At 38.0% G+C, this 6,000-nt stretch overlaps 1 protein-coding gene across 2 annotated transcripts in view; it reads right to left on the reverse strand.

Annotated features, from left to right (window-relative positions):
* Positions 1-5,486, reverse strand: part of LOC117827302 (nuclear receptor coactivator 2-like) — an 83,774-nt gene extending 78,288 nt beyond the window's left edge. For both annotated transcript variants that reach the window (XM_034703842.1, XM_034703841.1), the window contains exon 1: positions 5,369-5,486. The gene's annotated coding sequence lies outside the window, so the exon portion shown is untranslated. The remainder of the gene's footprint in view (positions 1-5,368) is intronic.
* Positions 5,487-6,000: the final 514 nt, after the last annotated feature.

The raw sequence follows: 6,000 nt of genomic DNA on the forward strand, positions 1-6,000 counted from the left end.
CCAATGCTACTGCAGGCAAAAAAGAGATCTCTCCATCTCCCCCTCCCTCCCCATCTCTCTTCATGGTTCACATATTTATATCGATAACAATCAGACATTAACGATAAGCACCCACAACAAAGTCATTCTTTCTTTCCTTATAATCTTTACACATTTGTACTTTTTATTTTTATACCCACACACACACATAAACTTCACAAGATACACAAAACATATTGATAAATGCTGGAAATTAAAGTTACCATCATTGTTCTCCAACTTATTCCATTTGACTAGGTTACGTTAGTTCTCATCCAGCTTTATCTGATTCATTATTATTATTATTATTATTATTATTATTATTATTATTATTATTATTATTATTATTATCATTATTTTCATGTATTTTTTTCTCTTTCTTTGTGTACTGTTTTCATGTTATTTTTGTTATATTTTGTTTTAGTGCTTTTTTTCCTCTTTTTCTTTTTTCTTTTTACTATTTGTTTCTTTCCTTTTATGTTGTTCCTGTTCTTGAATCACCTTCACTGTTTTTGTTGACTTGTTACCTCATAATCTTGTCACACCCTGTTCTTGTAAAGCTCTTTTTTTTTGCACAATAAAGTAAATAAATAAATAAAAACTAATAAGTAAAAAAATTAAAACAAATATAAAGAATAAATAAAACAAAATAGAAAATAATAATTGTTGTTCTCCAACTTATTCCCATTTGCCTAAGTTACATAAACTGCCATTCAGCTTTATCTGTTTCATTTTACATTTATTCATTTATTTATTTAATTTTTTCTCTTTCCTTGCAAACGGTTTCTTTTTTTTTTTAATTTTAATGTTGTTCCTAGTCGTGAATCACCTTCACTGTCTTTGTTGACTTGTTACCTTGTTCTTTTGTTACTCACCTTGTTGTAAAGCACATTTCTTGCTCAATGAAGTAAAAAAGAAAGATAAATACATTCAAAATAAATACATTAATAATAAATAAATAAATAGAGAGTGAGTGAGCACGCTAATAAAACAAAGCAGTTAGAAAAAAGGAAATATTTGTGTCTTTTCTGAGCCTGCACTGTTTTTAGTTTGGTAACAATAAAAGAAAGACAATTGTGGTTGCCCAGGAGTTTAAATTTTGTTGCCTGCATTGGATTGAAGCCAACGTGGAAGTGTAAAAAACTGCAGTTCCTCAAGTGTCCGCTTGAGGCTGGCTCCAGAAGTACCAGAAACCACATTCACACCAAATTAAAAAAAGCCGATCTTTACAGCAGAAATAAACATGTTTACAGCCTGGTTAAAAAAAAAACAAGTGTAGTCTTCGGTAGCTAATTTCTTGATCGACACACTGTGAGGGGGGTGAATTTTTTCATAACGCAGCACTTTCGTAGATATTAAGATTATGAAGTTTCCATTATGAGAGGCACAGCTGACTTGATTGACAGGTGGGAACACTGTAGCTGTTGGCTAGTAGGCTCCAATCCCGCTTCTTTACCTCACAATCACTCGACAGAAGTTTGGTTGACTTCAGCATTTCCAATATGGCTCCCGCCGACGATTGGATTCAAAACAGCGCTTCAGAAACCGATGGGTGACATCACAGATACTACGTCCATTATTTATACAGTCTATGATTGAAAGAGACCTGATCTTGTTTGATATTTACTTGTATCATATCAAAGTTTAAAACTCTGGTTTCATCACAACTGTAAGTAGAATACAGGAAACTTAAAAATCTCTAATTTAAGCCATGTTTTTAAGCTGTTCACAGTATTGCTGCTTTCATTACTTAAATCAGATAGTTGTTCTGACTGTGTGTTTCATGTTATTATGATAGATCAGATATAAAACACTAGAGTATAAATAAAAAGGGCACTTTGCAGCCACGGACAGGACATATGGTGTCTGAGCTTTCTGCTCTTTGAGTCTGTGTTGTCTTTTCTTGTCCATGGATTTGCTTCCCGAGGATAAAACCTGCAATGGAGAACTGCACAGTCAAGCCTTTCCCCCTCCTCCTCCTCTTCCTCCTACTCCTCCTTCTGTTTCTACTGCTGCTGCTGCTGTCATTGGTCGGGGCATTATTTGAGCCCTCACGTGGTCGAGTGAATTCAAGCTACTAAGAATCCCTCACTGGGCAAACTGCCAATCTCATGTTAAGATGTTGGTCTTAAATACATTCCTTGCACTCTTGCTGCAGCGCTGTAAGGTACTTTTGGCACCGGACAGACGTTTAACCAGATAAATAACAACCCTGGAGCATTAAAGCAGGGTGATCAAGCTGTAATTGTTTAATGGCATATTGTCGGAGTCATGTAGCTGAACTTTGGTGAATAAACTGTTTAAAACTCCCTCAATCCTTTTAGAAAACAGAGCCCAATACAGTTGGCAAAAAGGGGATAAACACAGAACCTGGCAACCAAGGTGTTGCAATACTTTTCAAAGTTCACTTAGGGGTGCTGGGGAAAGAGCAAATAAGCTTTAAAGAGCCAAAAAATCAGGAGTCCAGCCCTCAAAGATAACATCCCGAGGAGTCAGATGGCACCTGTCACGTAGGCAAACTTACAGGTTCTCTACAGTAACAAACCAGCACAACGGCAAACACACACAAACCAGCACAACAGCAAATAAGGACAAATTCCTGAACCTGTCCTGCACCAGAATAAACCAACCTGAGTGTCATACAATAGATTTAAACCACACTGCTTCTCCATTCACTTTAAACTTGTGCAGCACATTAAGTTACAGCCCTGCAGCTCTTCCCATGCAATGCTGATCCTGCACACAAAAGGAGGCATACAGTGTATAGTCCATACTGCTGGCTGTTCGTTCACACGAAGCACACTTTAACATATACATCTATTCATACAAAGAAGGATCAGTCAGTGTGTGCACATTTAAATCTCATACATGTATTTATATGTTACATGTATTTGTATGTATCCTCTTTATGGATCCACAGACTCAGGCCTCTCTTTTAGTGAGGTGTATTTAATGTTTACTGTTGTCCTGCCTCATCACTGCAATGTATCTTTACCCAGCGTACTGAATTTCACCTGTTTTATTCCCATTAGGAATTCCCCTAAGTTCAATCACTGATTCGGAATCTATTGCCTCTTTTCAGAATTGAATGAATATGTTCTTAAACTCTAAGCTGAACTTCCCTCAATATAAAATATGATGGGGATGTGTGTCTTTCCAATACTGCCAAATGCTGATTGATAGTGTGTCAAGTTGACAAGAATGGACAGGAACAAGACCGGGTACTGGTCGAGTTCCTCTTCAAAATAAAAGCAACAAGATACATAATCATTACTTGCCGACTTTTTAATATCTCTAACAAAATTGAGACTACTTTATTTGAAAGTCACTTTATGAGGCTTTAACACCACGGCTAGGAATAATAATGTTTTTTATTTTCAATTTAAAATGTGCATCAGGTGATTTTTGAAAATGCTGCCCCCAACTGTGTCCATATTTGACAATAAGTCAAATTAAAATACTGCAAATAAAGAGTTAAGAAAATAGAAAATATTACCTTTTAGAGTAACAATGTAAGAATTTTGACTGTTTTATAAAGATATTCAAAACACTAAGGTTTATCTCTTTTAAATCTCTTCTGGAAACTTACTTTTATTGTAGAGCCTTTCCTGATTTTATCTGAATTTTATCAATGTTGGAAACCATTTTAAGAAGTATATTTTAAAAGACATGTATTCCTTGATAGTCATTTTAGGGGAATTGTATGTATTTTAAAGTATGTTTTATTGCTTTATCTTGACTTGTATGATTTTGTGATATGCCTGTTTTATTTTGCTGCCCATGTTAAGCACTTTGTAGTTTCCTTTTTTTGAAAAGTACTCTACAAATGAAATTATTTTTATTACTATCAAAATAGTTGGCTGTAAATTTAATAGTTGCACAATAATATTATTAGTGTTGCAGCAACACTTTTAAAATAATATGCAATATGGTGGAAACTCCAGCGACCAAACAATCCACAGTTTAATCTAATTTCCATAGACTGTTTGAAATATGGACGTAGTATCCGTGACGTTACCAATCTGATTCCCGAAGCGCTGTTTTGAGGCCGATTTGGTGACGGGAGCCATGTTGCTGCTGTCGAGCGATTGTGACGTAAAGAGGCGGGCAATGAGCCTCCTAGCCAACAGCTACAGTGTTCCTGCCTGTCCATCAAGTCAGCTGTGCCTCTCATTGGAAAACTCGTAATCTTATCTTTGAAATTGCCGCATTAGAAAAAAAATTCAGCCCCGTACAGTGTGTGCCGATCAAGAAATTGGCTATCCAGACTACACTTATTTTTTGTACCAGGCTGTAAACATGGTTATTTCTGCTGTAAAGATCGTCTTTTTTGAATGGGTGTGTATGTGGTTTCCGGTACTTCTGGAGCCAGCTTCAAGTGGACACTCAATGAATTGCAACTTATAATACGTTCGCATTGGACTCATATTTTTAGACCTTAGGTTGCCGCTTGGTAATTTCTGAGTTAGTATAAATTATTAGCATATACTCAATGTTTATTTTATTTTGAAACAAGAAACCGGAAGCGGTACAAGTGTATTATTTTTCACTTTACGTGTCAGTTGATTGAGGAAGTCCAAGCAATATCAACCTCAAATTAGTGAAATATTTCACAGTTAAACCACTGTATCTCCACCTCAGTGCCACAAGCACTTATAAAATTAACCCGCGCTTTAATTAGGGTACCGAAACATCCAACTTTGACACTGACAACAACACACGGATCAAGAGTGGTGCTAATGCAGGGTGCCACGGTTAAACCTGCAGACGGTCGCTTCTGTGGATCAGGAAGGGCTTTTTACTGTTAAAGTTACACCGCAAAGTCCTGTTTGGGGTATTTGTGTAGTTATCACATAATAAGCACGTTAAACAAACACGACCACATCAGGATCTACTTTTCTCCCCCAAAGACCTAACAGTGGATTTGACACATAACCGGCGGAAAGTAGCGTTTCCAGCCGTGTGGCTGGCCTGAATTTGGCGTAAAACACGGTCGTAGCTGTCAATTCGACCGACAAAGTGTTCCGTACAGTTTGTGGAGGAGGCTAACAACATCAGGGACACCGAGGAACAACCTGCACGGTAACACTGGTCCCGTTAAAGGTTACTTCCCCGTGTCAAACACTTGATATTATGGTGTTTTTCCACGGGACGCGCGGGGATCATATACAGGGTTATAACACAGTAACATTGTCATAACGGGGATGTCGCGCGCATGAATAACCTCGGTCTGAACTGGGTCTGACACTTTAATGCTCCCACGTTAAATAAACGCGGTGTTTGTTCTCCGTGGGGTGGGGTGGGATGAGTATTTGGGGGCGGGGGTCAGGGGGGATGACAGGAAACTTACCTGAGAGTTGAGGAGCCGGGGGTGCGTGCAGTGCCGGATGTGTCGGTCAGCGGGACGGAGCGGCAGAGGCGTCCAGGGCCGGAGCCGCCATGTTCCAGAGGCTAAGAGGCTCCTCGACTGTTTATCTTTACCAGTAGACCCCCCCTCCTTCCTCTCCTCCCTCTCCACCACCACCTCTACTCATCTCATTACTACAATGCTGAGCTGGGTGTCTCTCTACCATTCTCTCTCCGCCTCACAGCCCTGTGACACAGGCGAAGTGAACAAACACACTAAAGGGAAGAATCAGAGAAATCAATTAACGAGTAGTTTAGAATTGAATCAACTAAGGCAGGGGTTCTCAAACTTTTTTTAGGCTTGTGTTCTCCATTTCAAAAACACTTTCAGCTGAGTGCCCTTCTGTATAGCAGAGAAAAAAATCTGAAAATAATATGGGAAAATAAAATGAATAAATGTATGCAGGTGGTTTTACAGTGTCATAATAACATTGAAATGAAAGATGACACAAATTATTTTGTAGTGCAATATTTTCAGAAATAATTAAAGATTGAGGCAGCTAGTACCTTTGATGGCACCAAGGAGCACACCATTTATTTCTATAATATATAACATTTTATTGAATATTTTTTCAT

This window comes from Notolabrus celidotus, chromosome 15 (assembly GCF_009762535.1).
Source record: "Notolabrus celidotus isolate fNotCel1 chromosome 15, fNotCel1.pri, whole genome shotgun sequence".
Classification (NCBI taxonomy): Eukaryota; Metazoa; Chordata; class Actinopteri; order Labriformes; family Labridae; genus Notolabrus; species Notolabrus celidotus.